Here is a 27,289-nt window from a genome sequence, read left to right as displayed (position 1 = left end):
AAAGTCAAAGCCTGCTGTTTAGGGACGTGCATAGATAGCAGTACAGCCGCTTAAAATGCGCTAAAAGCCGAAGGGGGGGGGGACGTCGGGGTCCGCCGTGGGTGCCGTTCCTGATGAGAAGGGAGGCTTCCCGCGAGAAGCAATGCATCGCTAATGAACGAGGGCGACCGGCTGACGCCGAAGTCGCCTCGCCGGCGTGTCGTTTCCCACCGACTGCCTCTTCCTCGTGTAGCGCCAATGCTATTGCGCTTTTAATTACCTCCGACTCGCTCCCACGAACTGCCTGCGGCCATTATCAACCATGTGGAAGCTCTTAATAAATGTAATGGGAGCATGCGCGGAGAGAAAAATCAAGCTAGCTCGTTTGTCGCCGACATTCAAGGGCTTTAGTTATAAAATAATGAGAAAAAAATTTACGTTTATTTAACCCACACAAAATAAGTCCCAGACTTGTAGCCCTTTTAATAGCCTAGCAAAAAGGCTCGCTACAAGCTAATTTGAGATTATTTACACTTAATGTCCGTACAAATGGGAAACGAATGGTCACTATCTAAGGAAACGCGGTACTCTAACGGCCCCATAAGAACAATTAAGTGAATTAACGTTATCTTTCGTCGGTTTACGGGATGTCACGAAGCCAAACGCCGGCCTGACAAGCGCACAACAGCGTGCCGTCACGTCCAGCGGTTTGCCTCATCCAGCTTTGTCTTTGCTGCATCTTTATTATCAGTCGGCCTTGATTAATGTTCACTTGCAGGTGAAGTATGATGATGTCCCATTTCCTCCCCCCCCGGCGTCTCCTCCTGAGAGGCCTCGGATTTACAAGCCGGCTGTAATCAGCCACAAGGCGCGAGCCAGCAGGACTAGCTGCGAGGGGAAAGTCTTGAGTTAACGACTCATAAAGCCACTGCTGAATCATGCCGTAAAAGCTGAGACAAAATTTGCTGTGGTACTTAGCAAACACATGGACCCAAAACAGAAACCCGAACCCAGGCCTGAAACAGTCACTTCAAACCCTAACCTGTTTTGAAACCCTAATTTCAAACTGTAACCCAGTTTTGAAATGCTAATTTGATGCCTTAAGACAGTCTGGTAAATGCACCTTGAACCCTAAGATGGGCTGGAAAACTCAATACATCCTTGAAACCCTAACCCAGGATCACATTTTAAACATTTACCCAGACTTGAAGCCCTCTACCAAACCTCAACCCAATCCCAAAATCATAATTTGACTTGTTTGGAACCCTTAAACACAAATCTGAACATTAACCGAAGCTTCAACCAAAGGTTGAAACTCTAATTTAAAACCCTAACCCATGCCTGATATTCTGAACTAGACTTGAAACCCTAATTGGAAACTAATGGCTAGAGGAGATAGAGAGATAGCGAGAGATGATCACATCTGATTGACGGGTGGGGCTCTGATGTGTCACGGCAAGCTTGCTGTCAAAGCCGTCCGTCTAAGCCGCAGCAAATAAACGGCAGCGCATTCCATCTCCGACACACTCACCACTTGCGTTCTGAGGCGGAACGTTGTGAAAAAAGACCAATTCCATGCATTGTTATGGCTTTCGCTCAAGCGCCGCCACCCCGGCCGAAGAGACTCTAAGTGCAACCTTTAGAGTTTAGCAAGCGCAACATCATCTTTCATTTCCCCCTCGTCCCCCGCATCGTGCGTCTGCGGAGATTTGACTTCGCACCACCCACCAGATGACAGATTGATTCACTAACCCGCTTTGACAGCGAGGACTAGCAACCTTGTCATATGTACCTTGAGGAACACCTGTGTCCTTGCGCACCTCTGCTCTGCTTTATCACTGCTAACATTAGCCGGCCTAACGCTAGCAGCCGTGAGATATTTCAGGAGACGGCAAACGCAATTTAGCGCCGCTTAAGTCGGATCTGGAGCTCCTTCCTCAACGTTTAAAAACAGAACCGATCGAAGCCGTTGACGGCAACTGCTATGAAAACATTCTACGCTAACGTTTTGTAATATTTACAGACGTGTGCTAACGCCAGAGCTAAAGCCTGATATATTAGCTATTCAATTAAAGGATGGGGGAAAGAGATTAAAGGTGAAACACCATCAGGACAAATCGAAGGAAAGCCTAAACCAGGTTGTTAACTTTGATCGTTATCTTCTCTCACCCTGAGGGTGTTGAATAGAATTAATTGTCAGGTACATATTTAACATTATGTGAAAAACAATAGAACAAAGGGTGTGAAATTTAGCACCCAACACTTGCTTCACTCATCTCTGTGTGAAAAATAGAATGGCAGCTCTAATAGGCTGATTTGAAAAGAAACCATTACAGCAGTGTTCTTGATGCTACGAAACAAACACGGAAGTCAAACTTTCCGGCAGTATTAAGTTAAAGAATAGCCCAGACGCTCACTCGCCTCGCTGAGTTCTGTGAGAAAGACCCCAGCTGCCACTCCTGTGCCATTGCTATTTTCCAGAAATATTGGGTCGGTCATGTTCTTTAAAAAACACAAAGCCTGCCAGACCCACAAAATACTGGCAGGAGATTTTCTGGTGTGAAATACTGCAGTCCCTCCCATCATCTTTGCCGCTCTTCCTCCTCTTTTCTTTTCAACAGACTGAAGCAAATAAACAGGCCCTCGCGCAAATGGAAACCAGAGGGCTACGCGTAATTACGCAGCCACAGAGCCCAGATCCCCGCTGTCAAAGGGCCAGGGGGCGCCCACGGGGACTTGAAAACTGGAAGAGTCCTCGCCTGACACGGTGGAGCTGTAATTACAGCGTTACATGGAAAAGGTAGACTTTGGGATGAGTCCTGAGAGAAGGGCGGCGATTGAGGGAGATTTATTATCATGTGGTCGATTTAAAGCCGGGACGGCAGAGGACGTCGAGAGGACAAAGAGAAAGTACGAAACATTTCCAGGTGAGCCCGCTTGGATCGAAAATGGGGCGTCATTAAAGCAGCCGCAGTCGTCTGGCCCCCCACTGATAGTGACGCTCCCTCGGCCTTGCGACCAAGCATTCAGAAACCGGTCGGGTCCAGCAAGCGTGGGCTTTGTGTTGTCTGGCAAAAAAAAAAAAAAACAGCCGTCTCTAAAAACCGCCTTGCCACTTTCTGATAAGAGCCGTCACAATTACGATAAACATGGGGGAACGGGCTCGACTCGTTTCTCTCATGTGGCTGTGGGATGTTTGCTTTTTCATCTCGGCTGCTGGGAGAGAACGTGTGGGCCAATCACGTTGTTCTGTTCCTCGGTCTTGTGTCAGCGGAACAATAACTGCGGTGGTACCTTCAAGTGTGACCACAAACCAAACTGTCGCCGTCGTAAAGTCTGTTTGAACTGTACAAGCAATGTTTGAAGCCACGTTAACATTCGGAACTGTTACGCAAAATTACTTCTCCATTGTGTTTTTGTGCTCTGTCACACCCTAAGAGAGCACAAAAGGACAACAGTAATGGAGGAGCTAAGGTTAGCCTGGGTTACATTTTTATTCAAAAAATTAAAAAGTTAATTTAATCATTTTATGGGGATGAATTGGAAATAATAAGCAAAAATCATCTTAAATCCAACCATACCAAGCACAAAAAAAACCTAAACAAGTTACTAAGTTGAGCTGAAGGTGCTATCAAGCTAGCAAGAAGCTAACACTTACTCAGTGCTAATGCTACTCAGGACTACTTGGACACACCATCTTGCCAACATCAACCTCACACTTTGCATTAAAAACGAGACACCCTTCCCCCTAAAGCCCTTTTTTTTTTGTCATGAAACAAGCGCTCCCTGGCAGTTACGCACCATCCAGCTGGCGGGTGCCAGCCAGCTTTTCATAAGACAATTATTGGCTCGTTTGCTGGCACGCTCATCCCAGAAAAAACTCATTTGCGCCAGAGTCCAGGCATAATCACGGGCCGCGACGTTGAGCGAGGCCAAGACGAAGTAGGACCCGTTGCATATTTCAGAGGAGACGCTCATTAATGTCGTCTATTTAAAGCCAAGCCAGGGATATTTGGCGGACAAATGGCGTGCTCGGAACGCTAGCGAGACGTCGCCGTCTTTTCAAGGGTGACGTGAACTTTACGCTGCATTTAAAGTAGTGATGACAACACCTCCAGATGGGCGCAGCTGGTGAACTTTAGCGTAAACGTTTTGGTTAGTGGGACACGGAAGGATCAAACACGATGCGACCCACTCGGGATAATGAGCGTTTAATGCGGTCGCCGTTCCACGACGACCGTAGGCCCGGGCTGTCCTCATTGGCCCCTGGCCACACATGCAGCTATTGAGGGTGGCAGGAGAAATCTTTGAAGAATCAGCTTTTATGGAAAAATCTCAAAATGATCACATCAATCAAATTGGGGGGAAAAAATGGATACCTAGGCGAATACCCTATTTGAGGTTTGGCAAAGCGTGAAATGGCTGCTTAGAAACAAAATGGCTGCTTTCTTGTTCATTGTCGGGCACGAGTCCTTGAGACCTTTCATAATGCCCAACAAATTCATCAAATTTCATGTCTTTGTTCATGAGAATGTTTTCCAATTACAGTTTATTTCTTTAGTTGTTGTGAATTAAAAAAAAACAACTTCATTCGACAGCACACTATGGAAAATTCGTCATGTTATCAGTAGATTTATTTTTATATCCTGTCATGAAACGATTAGCAGAAATAAGAGAAATATTCTGTGGTTCAAGTGAGGTGCATTTTTCTCATGAGGACAAAACACCAAATCCCCATTTGACATTCAATGTCACAGATCAGACAGTTTTTTTTTTCCAAGTGGCAATTTGCTTTCCCACAGATTTATTCAGAATCCTCCCGCCCCTTTTGTTTATCGCTCGTGCCAATTAGCGCGCTGCCGCTGCTTTGTCAGTATTTCTTCGTAACTGTGGCACTTGTCGAGGGACAGCAGCATTTTCTTTTTTCTTTGAAACGCGACATTTTGTGGAAAAAGTTAATTCACAGCCCGATGAGGTTTTGATGAATAAATTAGACTTTTCGGTAAAATGCGCTTTGAGGGCAGTGCATTTAAACGATGACTAATTAATGACAAAACATTCCTTCGTTCTGGCAGAAAGTAAATAAGAGACTTTTTGTCTACTAGGGAAATTAGATTGTCAGTTCATATGACAAAAGCTTTGTGTAAACAAAAGAAAGTCTGTAGAAATAATAAGCGGTGCCGACAAACAAATACGATGACAAGGTAGCAAAGTAACTGATGAGATGGTTCAGAACACAACTCGCATTTCACATGTTTTTTGGACCATTCCAAACCATTCTCACTTCAAAATGTTCATCATCAAATGTTCGGTTCATTTAAAAGCATTTCTGTATTTCATATTGTCCAAAACAACTTCAGCGTCACATGAAGCTAATTCGTTATGTGGCAACATTAGCATGTCAGCAACGAGCGCTTTCAACCCAAATGACAGACTGGACCTGTTTGAAATGGTCCAGCCACCTGCTTCTCATTTCCAACGCGCAACCCACCGAGAACAATGTAGCATCTGCTGCAGCGCTGTAAACGTTAATGATTATCGACAGTATTTACGGCCTTGGGCCAACGTCCCGGACTGACTTCTATCTGCGGCAAACGGTTGTTTGTTTTCAGTGACGGCTACGATCCCATCGATTCTAAGTAGGGATGTTCGATACGACTTCTTTTCAAACCGAAACCAGGACGACTGTTCACCTTTTGAGCACTCAACGATACTGAGCACCGATACAGCGAGCATAACATTTCATTTAACACAATTACAAAAACATTTGTGCATTTTGCTGAAGATGAGTCAAACTGCAGCAGTATAGCGCCAACTACTGCGGAGGAGGACTTACTAGAATTTTTTCCCTGGTCTTAAGTATCGGTGGCTGGTATCTTCTGTGAGTACCCAATACCTTAAAATAAGGCTCGATACTGATGTCCAGAATATACCTCAAACAAAAGGAAGCCGTGGCAGTAATTTGTCGCATTTTTGTTGCCAGTTGCATTTTTTTTTTTTTTTTGCAATAGAACATCGTCCGGCCTGGGCAACACTTGACTGTAGTAGTAAATGGTTACCATGGCAACGGCATTTGACTGAAAACACACAAATAAAAATGCCTAGAGCATCTTTAAGGCATTCCAAATGTCAAGGGAATTCATCAGTAGGTTTGCAAGACAGTTCAGCGGAAAGCTGATTCGCCGAAGCGACGCAACGCTGCAAAACACGGCAACTCCATTTTGTCAATTTGGCTTTTTGCAATGTAAATACATGCGCCATTCTCATTCCAATGGAAGAGAATTAGGGCCACATTTGACACCATTCTTATCCATGCTACATCTATGGAAAGTTTTTTAAAAAATGACCAAAATCGCCACATTTTCATGGTAATATTTTCCCCCAAAAATCTCAGGTTAGCATTTTGCTATTTGTTAGCATACACATTTTAGCACTTGAGCTATTTTAATGAGAAATGATACATAAATTCAGGATCAACCGTATTTTCCTTCATTTTAGCTTTTCAGCATTCAGACCAGACAGCATCTTGACACAAATTACACTCTTGAGTTGTAATTAAAGCTTTCTTGTTTACAGACTACACAGCATGTAGTGTAATCTGGGATTTTGCTCATTTTTAACCACAGCAAAGACACACACACACACACACACACACACACACACACACACTTTTTTTTTTGTGGCTAAATAAGTGTAAACAACGCCCCCCAATCCATGGAAGTACTCCCCACCTCCATCCACGCCCCCGTCTCGCTTCTCCCCTGCAGCTTAACTAAACAAGGGCACAACCGGTTTCGGTGCGACGACACAAAATAAACAGTGATGACGCAATGACCAAATGGTTGGATGACATCACCCACTGATACCCGATACTCAGGGACCAACCGTCTGCAAACAAGAACAGATCCTGTGCATGGGGGTCTGTCCACCTGGTGAACAAGTAGGCTCTCTAATTTGTTCCGTTCTGGACATGAAACTGACGCATTAGTGGTTGAGGGGGGAGGGTGCGTTGGGACTGGGTTGGGTTAGGTAATGCTGTCTAATGGAGCCGTTTAAATAAGAATAAAAACTAAAATAAGTGTAGCATTTGGACATTTAATCATCCATAAAAAAATTATACGATTAAAATCTTGCCTACACTAATAATACCCGGTAGTAGCATTTCTGCTACATTAGCCACAGCCTGAATATGAAATAAAATGTATTTCATTCAAATAAAATACAAGGTACTAAATAATATAATATTTAGGAGGGCCTAAACATAAATAATTAAATATTCAACAATGTAATCCTTCTATTTGACCCTAATCAGGCACCATAAAATGAATTGTAACCAAATAAAGTTTAATGTTATTGGCTAAAGAAAGTATGCCGAGGTCTTCGCATACACAAGCACAGTGAGTCCATACACCCACTGCGAGGTGACCTTTACAAATACTCAACCAACCAGGTTTTTTTTTTCTTTCTATTCTGTTTTTCTTCAAAAAAGGCCAGCTGGATATTTCCAAGATGCGAGTATGTCTAAGGATATATATGTACACATGCCGAAGACCCCCGCTGTACGCCCACCGGCTTTATTAAAGTGAGAAAAGCATACTAGCCTCCAATCAATATTTGATAAGAGGAGCGCTTCGACTGTCGGCGAAAGAATCGTGCGTATCATGCATTTTTAAAGACGTGCGAGATGAAACAAACAAGGGCAGCCATCAAAGCGCATGCCTAATGTGCGGTAGGGACCTATGCAGGGCACTCTCTTCCTCAGCTCCTAAAAGCTCCTCCTCTTCCTCCAGCTGGATCCACCGTCTGCTATCAATTAGCTCATCGCGCCTGGATCGGCGACGTCGTGACCTGCACGCGTCGTCGCGTCTGCGCACGTGTCGGGAGGAATTAAAGGCAAATCGACGCGATTATGAATATAGCCCCCCCGCGGGTCACGTCGTTTAGGTACGGATTAGCGTCCCGTGTTTAGCCTTAGCTGATCCACTTAAGACGTGTTTTAGCGCGGAACCTGTTTTTCTCTTTATTGAAATCGGTTTTTCACACGATGAGGATGAACGTGCTATATAATCGACGATCCTTCATCTGTGGCTGTAGTCCAGATCAATTCACGAGATGCTATGTACTATTTTTTTTACAGATTGATACGAGGAATGTTACAAATCACTTCTTTGGAGGCATTATAGGTAGAAGATTTCAGACCTGTCCAGTCACCAAACGCACTTAATCTCTCACTAATCTCGTCTCGTTGACCGCAGTGCTAACAAAATGCTAACAAAAACCACTAGCGCAGCGCTAGCACATGGCGGTGGGTGGCGGCTAGCACGAAACACACCAAGCTTTTTCAGCATAGCGGCTCAGCCGCCAACCTTTGCTGTTTTCATGTGTGTTTTTGATCGTAATCTCGGCGGTTGTCGCCAGCTCTCCGAGGCCGGGCCTGAAGCGTTTCCTAAACCACGACCGCAGCCCAGCTCGACGAGGCCAGCGCGGCTCCATGTTCCACATACATATGAGCATTGGAATGCTGGCCGCGTCACATCGCCACATTCGCGCCGCATGTGCTCTCCAGCTGCGAGTCTTACTCGCCACTGTCACCCTTCCCCAATGTACTTTTCTCACAAGTAGTTAATCAAAACCCAGCTGGAATAAATAACGCCTCTTTGTCACAATGCAGTTCACTAATAAAACTGTCCAGTTCTTAAGAGCTGTGATTCTCAAACTAGGGCCCCAGTTATCTAACTCTGATTCTAGCCAATTGAAAGCTCTGATATGATTGCGATAAATGGTGACAAATTTGATATGTGAATTGTTGCTGTTTTTAAGAGCAAAAAGTCAATTACTACAGAGGTGTGTTTTTTCAAACATAATGAGACGTTAGGAGTGAGAGGGGGGCTCTTGGAAAAATATCATCCCTGGACCCAAAAACTTTAGAAATTGAGCTTTCAAGGGGAAGGCGGGGGAACCACAAAGCCACAGCAAGAGGGAGAGCGAGTGCAGCTTGAAAGGCGAGTGGCGCGGCGGCTTCGAGTTACTCGCATACCCGCCGCTTGTTAGATGTCTGACAATGAGTCGCGACACGCTGCAACCTGGGCCGACGAGTCGTGCGCCGGATTCCAAGCGATGCGCGCCGCCAGAAAAACAAGACGCAGAGAAAAGGATGGCAGGCTGAGCTCAATCTGAGGGCGTCTGAATCGTTGTGCGAATCCGGGGTGTCGAGGGTTTGCGTAGCGCCGTGGTGGGTGGGCTGTGGGCACGGGGAAGGGCAGGAAATTAACTCATGCCTCCCCCCAACCCCCCGCTGTCAAAAAGAATCAAGGAGTGGGATTCACATAGCGCCAGAGAAAGGAACCATAATTGCAAACAGGGCAGCTCGTACATCGGAGAAGGTGGGAGGGGGTTAACCCTCCTGTCATGTTGCGGGTCAAAGTCAGCCATTTTAAATTGAGGAATAAGATTAGCATACAAACTCCTCTGAAGGCCTTATAGCTGTCTTCATTTTTCACATATTTATAATCATTTTTATGAATTTACTAACAAGATCCAGTCTTTCAGCCCGCTAGCTTAATGCTAACGTAGCCATTGGGTCAAAATTGGGTCAATTTAACCCATGTTTTGCACAGAGTAACTCTGGAACCTTAATCCAAGTAAAGATTGCAGTATTCCATAATGTCCCCCCCCCACACAGACAAAAGCAAACCCTTTATTTCCTCCCCGATTGAAGACACGCAAGGCACAGAAAAGTGACAATTGAACAGCTCGCAGGTAACAGTGCACTGAGCGGAGGTAATTGTGCACGTCATGCATTCCGAGCGCGGCCAAATGCTAAGCGTTTGACGGGCGCCCCCATTTGTGCGCTATCAGCGGCAATAAAAAGGGAGCCCAAATTACCCGGCAAGACGTTCGCTAGTCAAAGGTCCTCGCCAGCCGCCACGAGACGGCAAACGGACTTGAATGTGCTGCGACTCGCCAAGCGCTTTGATGAAACAAAGGCAAAAGCATCGCTGACACATCCTGATAGCGTCGTGCTATTGATCACGAGGCGGCCGAGTGAAGCGGGCGAGATCCAGCAACTCAATTAGGACGTGTTGGAATCACTGTCACTCACCCCAGGAGAACCAACGATGCTAAAGTTCTGCTTTTTTTCCCCCTCCTAGTTGAGACAAAACAGCCTAATTAGAATTCTCAAAACAGACGAGAAGGTTTGCTTTGTTGTGTCACAGAGGGAAGGTTTGTGAATCCGTGGCCTCTTCATGTAGGACAAGATGTTTATCTCCAAATCGAACATCCTTGGACTAGCTTGGGCGTTTGCAAAAAAATATATATATATATAATTATTTGTGACTATTTAAATCAATATATTTGCATTTGGTCATAACAATCAAATACTTAATAATTAATTCATTCATTATTAATTTTGCTATTACTAATGTATTAATATTTACTTTTCTGCTTTTTTTTTTATTTAGACTGACCCATTACCTTAAATTTCCTTCTATCAGGTCGTCCCCAAAAAAATCTTAACGGAAAGCGAGGACGTGGCTCTCCAATGGAGCGCTTATCTTAATTCCCCATCATCCCAAGTAAATTGAAATGTCCGCTTGTGGATTATGACTCCCGGACAGCACGACCGGTCCGTGTCGGACCCTCGCTCGCTGGTGGAACTTAATCGAAGAGGTTTCAAATGAACTCGAGCATCTCTTTCATGATCTATAATCCCTCGGCGGGCAACCGAAGACTGAAACGTTATTTTTACCAGTATGTAGAAGAGGATGAAAGAAGATCTGACTCTGCACATTCTGGGGATGGGGGGAAAAAAAGCATTTAAAAGACTAAAAATCATTTTAAAAAAATAAATAAAATTAAGATAAAACTAAGGATATTTGATAGCACTTTTGAAATGTCATCGGATTCTGGAAGTCCTTTTAGCAAGACTTAAAGGCTGAGCGTTTGGCGTCATGTTGCTACGTGCACTTTGATACGCAGGAAACCCATGCAGGGGTTGTTTGTGCTGCCAAAAAATAGAAAACGTCCCGCATCGATCTCGGGCGAGCAAGTGAGGGGGGGACCTCCTCGGCGCGTACAGACAGGTGTTGTTCAATAGCCGTCCCACTTTCTTTGACCTTAAAGCTTTTAATCAACTCGGCCAGGGAGCTTGTCAATCCTGTCAAACAACGCGCGGGGCGTAAACTGGGGGAGGCAGGACGCCCGGGCCAAGAGCTGCAAATAATACGAGTGTGATGTGAGAATAAGGTTGACTTTTTTTTTCCCCAAGAGAAAAACGTAACCTTTACGAGAAGAAAGATAACATTTGCTCAGGATAAAATGTTACAAGGATGAAGGAAGGGTGTTTTCCAAAATAGTCATAAAGTCAAACTGTCACAACAACAAATTCATTAGGGGTGTATCAAAAACTAGTGAGACCACATGAAACCCTCTCGACCTGGTTATTAGCATCATTTAATAGGATCGTAATGCCACTGAAGTGACCCCCCATTGCTTTTACAATGGTATTTTCCATCAGGCTTATCAAGGGTCGTGATACATTTTAGAGTCAATTTAGGCTCAACTGGAGATCATTGGGTGAAAATGAACAATGAGATTAATTCACATTCATGCCTGCTGTTACAACAATAAACCGATTTTTGTGATTTTTCACTTGTCACATCGGGGGGGGGGGGGGGTGTCAGGCCCTATCCCCTGCTAACAATGCTAACAGTTTCCTAGCGATATCATTTCAATAGTTAACATCTCAAGCTAGCGCGACTCAGACGCCTTTTATCGTGTTTCGTCGAGCGGCTCTCGACCTTGAAGGCCAGCTTTTCCGCCGCCGTCGGCTGAAAGAAGAGAAGGTGCGTAACGCGGGTTTGGCTTGGTGGCCATTCAATTGCCGTCCACTTAAGGCAATTTCATAACAGAATGTCAAAAGAGAAATGGCCTTCAAGCACGCACATGCTATGCTGCTGTTTGACATAAGAGGAGAATTAGCGACGTCATATGGAGCACTTAAAGCTGCTTTTACTTTGCGTGCCACCATGTACGCTCACATGCTATACACTCCGACTGCATATCCCTCATACATAATCAATGTGGACATAATAGCGGAGGAGGCTGGATGAAGGCCAAGAGTTGTTGTGGGCCAAATACACCATGAGGCTTTTGAAAGACAGATTTACCTTCTTTTTGCCTTGTTATTAGGTACTGACCATCAATGCTAATTTCAGCATAAATCAGCTAAACGTAGTGTAGTAGTAGTAGTGTTCATAAGGTTTATGAAGAATGCTTAGAATACACAACCATCTATAAAATTGATTAGTGTTAAGTAATATGATCGATTTAGATACATCTGTAGTACTGATTTCTATCAGCAGTAGCTAAGTTAGCCGCGCTAGCTAAAACAGTGAGTGCTAGAAATGAAAGCTATTGAATTCACCCATTTACGTCAACAACGCTTGACCAGTTTTGTGTGTCAAGATGACGATAACTAAGTAAACAGTGTCTCCATGTAAATGGAAATGATTTGTGATGTCTTCCAGTGTGTATATTTGTACCAACAACAGGTAGCATAGATAATGTGAATCTAGCTAATGCTATACGGGTGCTCCATATTTAAAGGCCACAAATCACCGGCACAGTTTATGAGTTGGAAATCAACCCTCGGGCTGACCCAGTTGTACAATTTGTTGCCCTGTTGAAAGAAAACAAACTAAAAATAAAGATGAAACGAGAATCAAACCCTGAACCTGAGGAGTGCGAGACGGACGTGCTACCCACTTGAGCATTTCCCATCATGTCCAACGGTAAAAATATTTTTCAAACACCACATGTAGAAAACCAATTGCACTCAGTTTTTATTTATGAATCATCTCATCAGTGCCGATGAAATTCCGACTAACCAACTCGTTTGCATTTAATTGCATATCTTTTGTCCGCGCAACAATCAAAAGACGCTAGCTCCCAAAGATATTGTATTCCAACTCCCCAAATGGCGCCATTTAGTTCACCATTATTTTGCCTGTGCGCTTTATTTCATATACACACACGTCCTCTTCATTGCCCTTCAGAAAAAAACCAAAATGCACACACAGGCGTGTGCACGCACACACGTGAATAGCTGTTAAATATTTATCTAGCTACGAACTCCTCTCGCTCACTCGCTTGGCTGCACTAAAACGAGGCTGACCTAGTTAGGGGCTGAGATCACGTGACTGCGGCCGCGCCCACCCTGCCACAACGCGAGGGCGGCCAGGCGGAAAGCGGCCATGGCGTGCTAAGCGCTTTCCTCCAAAAAGAAAAGAGTCACCTTAGCTATCCACCCCAAAAAAATTCAAACTCCGAGTGACTTTGCAGCATTAAAACAAATGTTAATCCGCTGCAAACAAAGCAATTTGTTTTATAATAGCAGAGGGACCTGAAGTATGGAAAACAATATGTTAATTCAGTTATTTAAATGTTGCTTGCTGCGTCCCTGAAGGGGAATTGCTGTTCTACTCTTTGAAGATAGATGTTGGGGTGTTTTACTTGTATTCACAAGCTAATGCACAGTGGAAGTGTTACATAAAACCTTCACGCCATAAAATGCCTTCGTCTCAAAACAGATTAAAACTCAAATTTAGTTATTTAAAGCGGCAACAATTAATCGACAATTAAGTGATGATCAAATTAAATCTTTTTTCCCAAAAAACTGTGTTTCGTACAAAGCAACAGCACCAACTACTGGCCTGGCATGCATATTACGTCGTATTTTCTCATCCATGTGATTGGTGTTTGTTTCTACAGCTTCTATACTTTCACTTTTTACATCGCGTTTTCGCATAATTTCACAAGCCCGGAGGGTTCGCAAGTCCTAACGGGTCGAGCCGACACGGCCGTCTCCGTCTTGACAACAATGGTTGCTCCACAGTTGGCAAGCAAGCCAGTGGAAGCGGACACGTTGCCGACCTTCGTATCGGCGACACACTCGGATGCGCACCTGAAAGATCCACGCAGGCATTGTTGAGACAGGCTCATAGAAGAAGAAAAAAAACCAACAACAACACAGCATCCTGATTTACCTCTCGGAAAACTTCCAAACCTGTGATGGCAGGAGCCGAAGCCATCAAACAGCCAGGGAAAGCTGCTACACAAGTGAACAAAGCAAAGGGACGACGATAACGTCTTTGAATTAGCATTCTTGTCGCTTGCGTACGCCATCTGCACCTGGAGCTTGAAAGACTCAATGCCACCACTTAGGGAATCTCACAGCATCCTGCAGTGGTTTGGTTTTTTGTATTGTTTTTTTTTTCTCATTTGGAGATAGAATAATCAGTTGCAAACTCTCTTCCTGGAACGGAATTCATGATAAATGTTCATGCCTGGCTGAGCCATTGAAAAACTTTCTAGAAAGTTTGAAAAATAAAAATAAAAAATCGTCCAGCAAATGAAAGAGACAGCCGGGAGGAATGCACAGGTCCAAAGTTGAAGCAAGTGAAATTTAGTCTTTTCTTCAAAGACACTTTTTGCAAAATATTTTTTCACAATCATGAATTGAAAAACACATTTTTTGCCCTTGAACTGAAACATTTGAAAGAATTTACAGTACTTTCTACTCTTCTGCCGGCGCTGATTCTAAGCAAGCTAACATTGAAAAAGCAGCCCAGCAATGACAACTGGCACATTTTTTGTTGCAATTGTCGGGTCGCAAACCTCACATAGTTATTTTGCAATCAGCTGCTTTTCTAAATAACTGCTTTCATAATTGATTTAGCTGGGGAATAAACCCCGCCAGCGGTGTTTGTAGCGCGTCCACATTCACTCGAGCAAAATTCGGAATGCATGAGGTGACTAACAAACGACAACTAATGAACTAACTAAAATCAATATCAATAAAAAGTCAAAATCATCGTAGCCTCCGAGTCAACACGTGCCACAGGTAAAAATTTAGACGTTCCCATCAAAGCTCAGCCTCATTTACATTCCAATGTTGTGCTGGCTCTGATTATAATGAGCAGGCAGCGTGTTGAAATAAAAGCTTGGCGGAGACAACTGACACATTGGCGGCTTGCAAGTGACCGACCGGATGCAAGCCTGTGGTTATTTTGTAATCAGCTTCATTTCTAAATAAGACCTCTCGGAATCAGTGGCAGATGGTGGCGTTTTCTCCGAGGTCATTTCACTTTTGTTTTGTATTGGATGATGTAATTAATCACTGACAACATCATTTGATTATTACAGATTGTAATATATACAAAGGGACTTCTACATGGTCGGATGTGACATACGCGAGTTTGTTAATGTAGCGCCCCACCTTGGTGTCCTTGTTTAAATATCAACAAGGCATCTCTCATGAGATACAGCAGGATCCGAAAAGTGGAGACAAAACTATTCTGACGCTGCAGACAAGTCAAAGCCAGGCTGGAAAACAACAACAACGAAATCATAAGATGAAAGGACCTTGACGACGGAGAACTTGAGTTTTTCCATTTGGAGAAAGAAAAGAAAAAATCCCGTAAGCGAAAGCAATAAAAGAACAAAGTCGCACAGGGTCGCACAAAAGCCTCAAACACAAAAACTTGATAATGAAAAAAAAAAAGAAACGCTTGGCTGAAATAAACATAGTCGAGATGAGTGTTATCATCATGAGATCAAAACCAGTGAACTCGCCAAAACTTCAAGAGAATATTTGTAGCACTTTTAATCAGCTGTTTGATGCAAACAATCTGAAGAGCGTTCATGTCGACACCGGCATGAATTATTAAGAATAAAGAGGCGATGGCTTTTGGCTTTCACCCCACATTACCATGATTTGACACGCGCCAAGTTGACATTTCTATTTTAGCCACGCTGGCATTTGAAAATAATTAATAAGACGTATCGCCGTCGAGCTCTTTGCGGAGTTAAAAAAAATGAAAGCCCCTCACTTATTACTTCGTCCATTTAGTTTAAGATCATTCACATGTGAGCTTACTTCTTTATCATCATACATTTATTTACTGTAGCTACCTACAGAAATTTAACTAGCTAAACAGTCAATTAGTGAACGTTCCACCCTAAAGGATCAATAAAATATTGATGTATTCTAACTAATTCACTCAGAGGATCAATGAGCTTTCTACCCAACTAACCTCATGTTCAAACTATCTCACTAGCTATCAGACTAACTGTCATGGTAGTTCTGTGAAGATGCAAAAAAAAAAAAAAAAAAAAAAAGAAGCACGAAAAAGAAAGAAAGAGACGTCCTTGGCGTGAGCACGCAACACCTCATTAATCCAAACTATGATTCACTAGAGCGGCCGCTGAGATCTAAGCGGAGAGGATGGGGAAAAAAAAGGTTCTACTCTCTTTCAATGAATATGAAAAAACATGCAGGCTGGCTCTGCTCAAATTCCATCTAGTCTGAAAGCATTCAGTAAATAAAATGGTGGTTCTTCAGCAAGAGTGGCTGCCGAGGCCTGGCTGCAATATGTTTACTGGACGCAAAATGGTTAGCTATATACTACGTCGTCACGCTACAGTACAGTTCAGTAATAGTTGCGCTAAGCAGCTAACCTGTAGAGTTTAGCGGTAGCGTATGCTAATCCCTCCCAAAGTTTACGTTCCAGACCATCTAAACACTCAGCTAAAACACAATAGACAAAAAGCAATTAGACGAGAGGGCAATTTTGTAAACAATTAGCTAAAAGGCTAGCCACCAGAGCCCTACTTCAGAGTTCAGCGGACTTCACTTTTCTTTATTTGGGCTGAGACACAACAAAACATGACAATCAAGTGGGTAGCTAGAGCGGCAAAGAAGAACGCTTTGGCTCCTCGGAGACGGATTTTATTAGACAACAATCCTCCGGTTCGCTTTCCTTTTTATTTTTGTGTTTACTTTTCTGTGTTCACTTTGCTGGCAAATACTCCTGCGTTGTTGAGAGAAATAATTAAATTCAACACTTCACCTGCACTTCACATGTATCCACTTTTAAAAACGGCAGATATTCAGAGAAGGTACAAATATATTCCATCTGGACAGTGAATTCCACTATATGTAATGAAAATGAATGAGTGCTGCTGTTTTGGTGAGCAAAACACTTCAATACAGGCTCCTTAGGTAAGTCTGTTATCAGAGTCGACAGAAAAAATAACAGTCGTGACAAAGACGGGGAATTCATGACATGTACCGAATGTTCAAACAGGCCAAGACATTTCCCATCTGTGATATGAATGGAGGCAACTATTTTTATTTTTTTTTTTTAATCAGAGTTAAAAAAAAAAGAGGGCTGTTTGTTAGTTTTAAGCGGAACGTGCATCTAACATTCATATGTCTATTACAGTAATGACTACTGTGAGAGTGCACTTTAATCGGAACGCTAAATTAGCAAAGACAAGAAATATATATATATGAATCAAAATTTTTACACAAATTCAAGACCTTTGTTTTGATACATTTTTAAAAAAGAACTAAAGCTAATAATTTGATTTAATTTGCCGGATATGTGAAAAGCAAGCAAGAAAGCAAAGGCCCTTGACACAGCAGGTACTCAGAAATAAAGTGAGTAATTAAGTCGATGCCACCTTTAATCTGTTTTAATTAAAAAAATAAAGTAAAAAAAAAATACAGAGTGGAGCCGAGTGCATTTCAGAGAAGCGCTGACATTTTTTCCAAAAGAGATTTCAAAGGTCGGCCAATTGGAATTATTTTTTTTAATTCTCAGCGTGTCGCCCCCTGCCGACGTAGAGCGAAAAGCAGACGGCCGCCATGACGGATCAGCAAAGAGGCAGGATGAAACATCTGGCAAAGCGAGAGCGGGGGTCGGGGACGTGTTGAAGCGAGCGTGCCGTGCATGAAATTTTCATCGGAGCGTCAGTGGAAGTGCATTATGGAAGCAAAGCAGCAGAAAATTTCCTGGAGGAAGACGAGAATAGGAAGAAAATATATTCCTTATTTATGGCGCGCGCTGGCCAAACAGCTGACTGCATTCATTAAGCTAATTAAAAGGACGGCACAAGAAGATGCGTCGCGTTACATTGCGATGTATCTGTGTGCAAATGTGAAATATCAAAATATAGTATAAAGCCTCAACAACACTGGTCACAGCATTAGGTACACCCAGATAATACAATGACCTTCCTCCTTCCATCCGAGTCTTGTATAAACCCCGGCGCCCTCCCCAGTGCAATGTTATCTTTACTCCCGGCTGTTTACTCTGCTTTCATGTCAACTGAGGTTCTTTTCCGGACAAAACATAACAATGCCGAGGTCGTCCGGGCCAGGTACCAACTAAGAAAGCCAAGTGAACCTGCTCACAAGTTCCGGCTCGTGGACATCTGAGGATTCCAGTTTGAGAGCAACTACTTTATGATATCGTCTCCGGGGTTGTGTGTGTTGTGCGGGCTCTCTTTATTGACCTCATCTGAAGCCAGCGTGCCTGTGACTTATTGTTTTACGGCTCGGGGGAGTTAAAAAAAAAAAAAAAAGAATGGACATGCTCCTGTGTTGCTTGTACTTTCTCAAACACCATTATATGGCAGGATGACTATATCAAATGTGCGTTGCGTGTATATGTGTGTGCGTGTGTGGATTACAATACATGTGCGCCCCCTCTCATTTGTTTTACACACACATTACACAGCAGCGCTTCCTCTCCGCGGCACATCTGCTCGCCGCATCTGGGATACGAGGGGAGCCGAGTAGAGGAGGAGGAGGAGGAGCCGAGCCGGGGATAGAAAAGCAGGTGTGTTGCTGAATTGTCGTTTGTCAGCCTCAAAGGCTTCCATCTTTTATTTAGGTCGCACAAACATTCGGAGCTGTGCTTCTCAAGCTTTTGGGAGGTCCAGGTTCTACCTTACAGGACTCCTCTGTTATGTCAATTTCACATTCATATCTGCCCCTGAATGCCATGACATTTCTTTATATGAAAAACCTATTTTCAGCTTTAAAAAAAAATAAAAAATTCAGAGTCCCTGGAGAACGCTGCTATAAAGTAGATGCAGATTAAAACAAAGTCACAGCCGCCGTAAATGCACAATTCTTTGTGCAAACTCATCTTGGCTAATCACTTGCCAGGGCTTGAATGAGACTCTCGATACGCTCCCGAGTGCAAACAAATCCCTAATGGACGCGCGCGCTCAACAAACACTCCAACGCATGCGGCAATCTCTCGTCTGCGAACCAGTTTAGCGGCCCCCAGCTGAGCCAGACTCGCGTGGGGGCGTTGGCGCGGGTGCGGCCGTCTTCGCCCACGCCGCAGCTTTGGCTTTTTGGCCCCACCGGCGTATAATTTGCACACGTTTGGCTTTGACCGCGACACGACACAAATGAGAGAGCCGCACGCGCCGCGGCAACCGTGTGTGGGTTCTGACCCGCTTGATTGTTGCTTCTATCGGAACCGCAGCGTGCGAGCCAACATGCGTGCGCAAAGTAGCGAGAAACAACGCCGCTATTTCTTAGTGTTTTAATTTGTGAGAGAACATAAGTTTAATTTATGTTTAAAAAAATAAAAAATAAAAGAATCTTGACAAGAATCTGTGCTTCGCATTTAAAATAAGCAAAATGGCAGCAGGTTTGTTCACCAAATGGTTGGGGAGCAGCGGGTGTGTGTGGTGGTGGGGTCGTTTTTCTTGTGAGCTGACAAGGAACAAATGTCAAGGTGTGGAAAAATGACACCCAAAGAACAACAGCAGCAGTCATCGTTATTATGAGTAATCGTTTCATCCGAGGAGACAGCAGAGTCGGTTTGGCGGGTCGGCCGCGGCGAGCTCAGACTTGTCCGCCTGTCGCAGATGGAAGCGTCATCTGATAAATGCACGCCCGCCATTATTTATTCAAAACCGCCAGTGAAAATTTAGCGACGTAGCATTCTTGAGGGCGAAGGGTAAAAAAAGAAGAAGACGAGTGCAGCAGTGCTGATTCCAATATTTGGCAGAAGACATTTGCAAAAAACGATTCAATAATCGATTCATTACAAAAACTCAGCTGAAAACGTGGCTCATTGTTCCTGTAGAGAATTTAAATAAATATTAAAACAAATTGCGCAATCATGCCTCTGAAGAAACCTCTCGTGCGAGTTTTTAGCCAACTTTTTCAATCACATACTGCCTTTCTGTCGCTCGAATTGACTGCCGGCCTGATGGCAACTGCTGAGGCAGCGGAGTTGCGTTGGCTGTCCGGCGGTGTGCCAACGCTAACCGCAACAACACAACAACGGAGACTTGCAAACAACCGCAATGCAAAGTCGACACGGAGCACAACAGACCGCTCTGATTCCAAGACGCCTCATGTTTTGGCTTCTCCAGTGTGTCTTTGCGTTGCCACACCCTAGTTCAGGGAGAAACCAATTTCTTTTTTTTTTGCATGACACAGGCCAACTCCATTAAAAACCGTCTGATTTATTGTCAAAGAAATGGGGGGAAAAACAGAAAACTGCTCAACACAGTTTACAGTGTTGGTTATTTCCCAACAGTTCATACACTTCAAAATTAAAACGAAATTGGATTCTTAATTGGATTCATTGAATTTAATTCCAACCCCTTACTCACACACTGCCCCCTCCCACCCACAAACATGACACCAACCTCGAAGAAAAGTTCCCATGAGGGCTGCGGCACATGCCGCCTTTTGTAGCAGCAGCACATTAACAGCACAAAGTCTATTCGCACTCATTTTTACACCCTCTGGCAAGCTGCCACTTCTGGAATAGACTTAATTCCGGAGTGTCGCATTTCCACAAACCGGATCCAACGTGCCCCCCCCCTCGCTCTGTTCTTTTGCATACTTCCAAGCATTCATCACCAACTACTGATTAGCTACGTTCTTGAGCTCATCTCGGAAATAAAAGGTTCAGTTAACCTTCTGATTCCAGAGGTGACAAATGTGCTAAGACTGAAGTTAAAATTCAACTCCTTTACTTAAATAAACACTAATTATTGACAATAATAAACATTTCCTTGTCCTGAAAACTATATACAATACTTTCCCTTTTTATTACCTTTTACTGAGCTCATGATGAGGAGCAAAAAAATGAACATTTTGTCATCTTTTGACCATAATCGCCGCAACAGTCAATATTTGTCGCAGTTCACAACCCCACATTCGAACAGCCCCGCCCCCAACATGCCCCCTCATAATTTCCCCAAAGTCCGCCGCTGCACTTTAGTGTCACACTGCTGCTCCTCTCTTTCACAACCTCTTCGAAGCTTTGCCTCCCTCCTCTAATTGCACCAAACTGGTGCCGCTACCTCTTTTTACACCCACTCAGCAAGGTGTGACAGGGGGGCTTGATTACATGAAGGTTTGGCGGAGAACGGGCCAGTGACACAGCCAATTATTTTCACCTATGCGCCGCCGACATGTAATCTTAAACGGCCTCTGTGGTCCCAGAACAGTTTTTGTGCCCTTTACCAACACGCTGCCGCTAACCCCCAGAGAGTTCGGCTGCACAAACAAAGCCCTTGCTAGCTTCCGCGAGCTCCTATTAAACCCGCGCCACCTGACTTTTCAACGACTAATGATTCACATTTTATATTTGTTTATTCCCAGCACAGAAATTGCGGATGAATACGTACATTGGTGTTTCGAGAAACAACCGAATTAACTTTTCAATTAAGATTTTTCAGATGGCGCTGTATGGCGGCAGTAACTCGGCTCTTTTTAGAGAAAGCAGCAGATCGGGGGATAGTGAACAATTGTTAAAAAAAAAGTATTCAAGCTGTTTTTGCCACTAACAAATGAAGTTTATACCATCAAACTAAACATAATACAAAGAGAATTAAACTACTGGGATTTAAAATAACCACATCGCTTAAGCTAGCTTCATGTTAGCGCTAATAACTAACGCTAATCTATGGATTGCCCGTTCCTAGCCGACTTTACAGAAAGTTTTTGTCATTCCAGTTGAAATCAAACTTTCCTGGTCAACTGTTTACATGTGACAATTTATTCCGTTATGCCGTTTACGTCAACAATCGTTTTTCTTTTTTTCAGTCGTATGACAAGCGTGAATTGATGTAAATTGTGTGAAACTGAAGTTCATTTGTCTTTTTAGCGCAGCAGTTGCAATTGTTTTAACACTAAATAAATGTGCAATTGTTTTAACACTTATTAAAATGGACTGCCTGATAAAAACAAAACAGGACTAAATCAAAAGTGGAACATTTATCTAATCCACTGACCTTTAAAATCCTCCATGAAAATAATCAGTTCATATCATGCTTACGTCACATTATACACGACTACAATATATATTATTATAGTAGTCTGACATAAATCCAAATCGACTTCAGGCATAAGTAATAGTAATAGCATTATTAACAGCATGCAAGCCGCATTATTGCTTGGCCTTAGTAGGATTCATCCCTCCCAGGACGGCCATTCCAGTTCTGCTCGCTTGGCTAACTTCCCTTACAGAACTCGCCGCATTATATAGTAGTGTGACTATCATGTAATGCGCCGTACATGTGTGGATGCAATTTCAGCTGTGCGGCGCAATGAAATGGGCAGATAAAAAGCAGAAGGATGCTTTTACAAGCCAAGCATCAGGTGACACATCTCTCCAGGTGCTTGCTAAAAATAATAAGACACGCGGCTGTGTGGAAAAAAAAAAACACCGCAAACTTTCACCCTAAAGGAGAAAGTTGAGCACCCTGTCGATAATGAGTCAGTTTCCCCTGACCAGATGTCACCAGAGAGAGAGAAAATAATGAGGAAATGAATGTTGAGAAATGTGTTATATGGAACTAGGAGTGATCCTGTAAGCTAACAAGCTAACAACCTTCACGCGAATCCCAAACAAAGCCTTGACAAACTGACAGAAGGGAGCCAGCCAGAATGACAAGTTTGCAAATGAGCCAACGCTAACCTGCAGTTTTCTAACACTACATTTGCATACTGTGTCGCATTTTCAACAAAAGACAAGAGGGGAAATGGATCCAAGCGAAACTCCAATGCAGACACTTGAGTGGAGGCAATCGTGAGGAGAATCCACAAGAACGCCACTGTATCTGCGTCACACACAGAATTAGATATGCTTCGATTGAAAGGAAGGATGCTGATGGAAAACGGAACTGTAAATGGAAATCGGATTGTACGCGTGCTAATATTAGCGCAGTTATCGAAATACACATTGAACTACACGTATCGGCTCCAGATATTTTTCTGAAAACACTTAATGCTAAAACCAATCAAAATTTAACAAAAAAAATAATTAAAACTAATAAACCTGCTATAAAATGTGATTAAAATGAAGAAAATTGAAACAACAAAAGTTAAAAAGAAATTAAAGCTAACTGTAATGACAAATACATAGTAACTATTACATCCCTAATCTGATCCAAACCAGCCACTCGGCTGTATTGTGCCACCGGGTGGAAAATGGGTTTCATTATATATTTATATATTAAAAAAAAAAGGTGCCCTCCTTTATATTCTCCCCTCGATATACGGCGCTAAGAAGTGCGAGGCGGCAGCTTGTTCCCAACAAATTGAAGCTTTTGAAGCACTTTCAATCATAGAGAACACGGCCAGGGTTTCCATGTACGTTTCAAAGCGCGTCTTGGGCATCAAACCGGTGACAGTCGGGGGTGTCAGGAACGCCGACATAATCTGACGGCGGGCCCCGTAAGTCCCGCCGAGCCCCCCGGCCTCTATAGAAAACAGCGCTGTCAGCCTCCCCCCCCCTCCCCTTTTTTGTCACTGTCATTTTGCATCTGCGGCCGCCTGTCATGCTGAATGCCAAGCCGACGCTGGCTGCGAGCGCCCGCATCAGACAGGATGCTGAACAAAGGCGGCGGGATGATAGATGATGTCGTACAACGCTCGCACTCTTTGTCAGGAGGACGGGGAAGGCCTCTGTCTGACGTCTACTGATGGATACCGCGATGAAATCACAGAAGGGGTCGAGACGGAGCTATCGCGGATTGCAAAAAAAATATGATCCTACTCTTGATTTTTACGATTACTAACTCTTTGTAGAAACGATAGTTGAAGAAATTTCTAGTTGTGAAAAATTAACTCGTACCTGTAGAAATAACTTTTCAAAAAATATTTTCTCCATGTTCTCTTTTGTAGTTATATTTACCACTACTACAAAATGTCTTCTTCCACTGAGATGAAAGATATGATTCGCACTTGGGCTCCCTCTAGTGGTACCTAAACCACAGCCTAAACAAGCTATTGTGAAACATTACGCGTTGAGTTCAGGCTAAACACAATAATTCAATAAAGTTGTATTAAATTTACATTCATATTTAAACAAACTTGATTTTGCACCTATAGTGACGTTTTAAGGACAAAGGTGGCTCGCTACCTGCCTGATGGGAATTGACTAAGTCAACAGAGATCTTGAAGCAAAACGGAACCCGGTGCTAAATGACAACAATTCCAGCGCAGCTGTTGTGTTGAGAACTGCTCCACTCGCACTTTCTCACCCCCCCCCCCCCCCCCCTCATAGTATATGTGTTTCCGGGTGCTCAAGTGGAGGCAGAAAAAGTACCCACACTCTCTACTTGTGCAGACGAAAAGAAACTGGTTAAAAAGAGATTTTATCAGGGAAAAAAAAGCAGCAAACTGTCAAAAGTACTTCAATGTAAAAATACAAACGATAATATATTCAATTCAATTATATTCAGAAAGCCTTGGGCATGTGTCAGTGCTTTTGTTTATTTCTCAGACACGCCCTGTCTCGGCGTTTCCCATTTCATAATTTTGTTGATGGGTTCACGAGTAAGCACAGGCCGGGTTTAGCTAGCATGTTGCACATGAAGTGCTTCCCCGTTAATAATCATGGCTGCTGTGAGGTCAATTTATAGATTAAGTGCTATTCTTCAGTAAAATTAAAGCTTTACATTTAGAAAAAAGCAAACGCAACACTTTTAATGATGTGTGAAGATCTTGTTAAACGCAGCAGCGATCCGTTGTGAAATGCTTCATTGCTAATAGACGCGCCATAAAAGCTTTAATACCTACAGGAGGCCACCGCGAAATGAACGTCGATAAGCAGCCGAGAGGCAACGGTAGTAAGCGATATCGACGTTTGCCGCTGACCTGCGGACAATTCCTCGTGAGCCGCGCGCGCCATAATTGATGGGAGCGGTGAGGGCGTTTTTTGGGGTTCATCCAAATAGAGTGTTGGATTGAACTATTTTATCAGTCAGCCGCTCCTTCGACCCACTCAGCTCACGTTGTTGCCCAAACATGCACGTTTATGCGGGATGGAGCAACCGAAACTTTGACGTTATGTTCCGTGACGCAGCTTCTCAGAGTAATGCCCTTTTGTTTCTGCGCAATGTTTTTGCTTTTAAGGCTACAAAAATAACTGAACTCTCCAACAAAAGGTACCATCGTTTTGAAGTGCTGAGGTATGAAAGAGACAATTTTGTTTTTATAAAAACAGCCATGCATAAAAATGGTTCCATTTGGTGAGCAGACCCACACAAAAAATACAAGTCTTACAAAGTGCACTTGCCAGAAAAGAGCCGCCGAGTCTGCAGCCTTTTTGGTTTGAAGTGATGTGACTCGTACAGCACCTGAAGACTTGATTTTATTTTATTTTTTTTATCTGTCCCTCAAAGAGTGTCTCATGTGGGGACAGGAGCTCCTTTCTTTTTGCGGTGTGTATTAAAACGTTCTTTGTGTCACCCCATGTGAAAGGCGGGACGGGCGACAAAAGAAGTCCAAGTGTGCTCAAGCACACCTGGAGACGGCATCGCTGACCCTCTTGAGTAGCGTTATTAACCCTCCCTCGCCCTTCTCATCACCACCTACGTAACGACAGTAACCCCCCTTCTTTGTTTTCCCGCCGGCATCTGCTTCCAGCCAGCAGGAGTTAATGCAGCACTGAAGGAAGTTGGACAGCTGCGATGTTGGAACGGCCAAGGGAGTGGGTGGAGGTGGTGGGGAGACTTTTATGAGGCTAATGTTCATATCAACACAAGCGTAAAAAATGACTAGACTGGACATTTAATAGCCCCCCCAACGTGGGAAGTCTCCATCTTAAGGTTCCTCTACTTACTGTGGTTTATAGAATTGTACTTTTGGAAATGTATTTATTTATTTATTTATTTGTTGACTTTGCACAGTGTGTAATATCTAATGGCACGATTGTGGGAAGATTTAGATTTTTTTTTTTTACACGTTTTCTGGAAATTACTTTCTTCAGGTGTCTGATCTGGCTGACCATCGTAACCATTATTTTTTTAATTGGCAGAACGTCATCTGCATGTATGCTGACATGCCAATCAAATGAGGGGTAGAAGAACATTAACCGCTAAAAAAATAAACATGAATAAAACACCAATCTGACTTTTCTAGCTACACAATTTGGAAGCTGATGTAGGAAGGGGAGCGGGTGTGCAGGGAGGAGACGCCGAGCGTAACAAAGCATGTCAGCTCCCTTTTCCAAGGATAAAAATACTAAATCTCTCCCAATTTTACGAACGGATCAAGAAAAACGTTTCTGTCTCTGCTTTATTTGTGTCGGGGAAGTCAGTTGGTTTTTTCACAGTAAGCCGCCTCCCAGATAAGTCACTCAGTCTCCCGTTTACGGCGGCCGTGATGCCGCCGAGCCTAAAGCCTACTCGTGCGCGCAATGAGGTCAGCACGTGACCCAGCGCACCCCCGCCCCTCCCCGCACGCCTTCCAGCGCTGGGTACAAACTCATCCCTGCGCCCCCCGGTGTTGAGGACCATCTGACTGAATCTTTAACGTGATGCTGCCCCTGACACATTGCATGGGAAGCAGCCCATTCCCGTAGCTAAAAATAACTCCGCATCCCAACGCAACTTCGAGAAGTCGACCTGAAAGACATCCATGCGCACACGCTGTTGCCATGCGTGCCTCCTTCCCATGTAAAAAGCACCACGGGGAGCAAGAAGCCTTTACTGAACATTTTAACCGACGCACCCTTTTCAACATTCCGACAAGGTTCGTAAATTCAGCTCCAATGGCAAAATAATCCGGTCAGTCAAAAGTATATGGAAACAAACTAGACTTTCTGTATTGATTTTACATCGGGGAACAATATTTCGCAAATGTTTTATACCACACGCATTCTTGAACACCGTGAGGGAGTTGGCGCACCACTTTCCCAAGGCAACACAGTCCAACTGACCCAAAATGAATTGCAACAAACTCCAACTTGCAATTTTGTGTTGATACTGACACAGAATAGCTACACAACTCCATCAAGCCAGCAACAGAATTGGCGGACCACTATTCAACTACTCAACACACTAAACAATGTAAAAATTTTACATCAATATATATCATGGAATGTGATTTCCCATATATCTTTTATACCATGCGCTACTTCAAACATGACAGAGTTGGCACACCCAAAACAACCCATCGTATGTTTTTAAA

General features: G+C 43.6%; 1 protein-coding gene across 1 annotated transcript in view; it reads right to left on the bottom strand.

Annotated features, from left to right (window-relative positions):
• nectin1b (nectin cell adhesion molecule 1b) overlaps positions 1 to 27,289 on the bottom strand; it is a 110,586-nt gene that overhangs the window by 69,535 nt on the left and 13,762 nt on the right.

Source organism: Syngnathus acus, chromosome 13 (assembly GCF_901709675.1).
Source record: "Syngnathus acus chromosome 13, fSynAcu1.2, whole genome shotgun sequence".
NCBI lineage: Eukaryota > Metazoa > Chordata > Actinopteri > Syngnathiformes > Syngnathidae > Syngnathus > Syngnathus acus.
The sequence above is the reverse complement of the archived record's forward strand: the minus strand, read 5'-3'. Positions and strand labels throughout refer to the sequence as shown.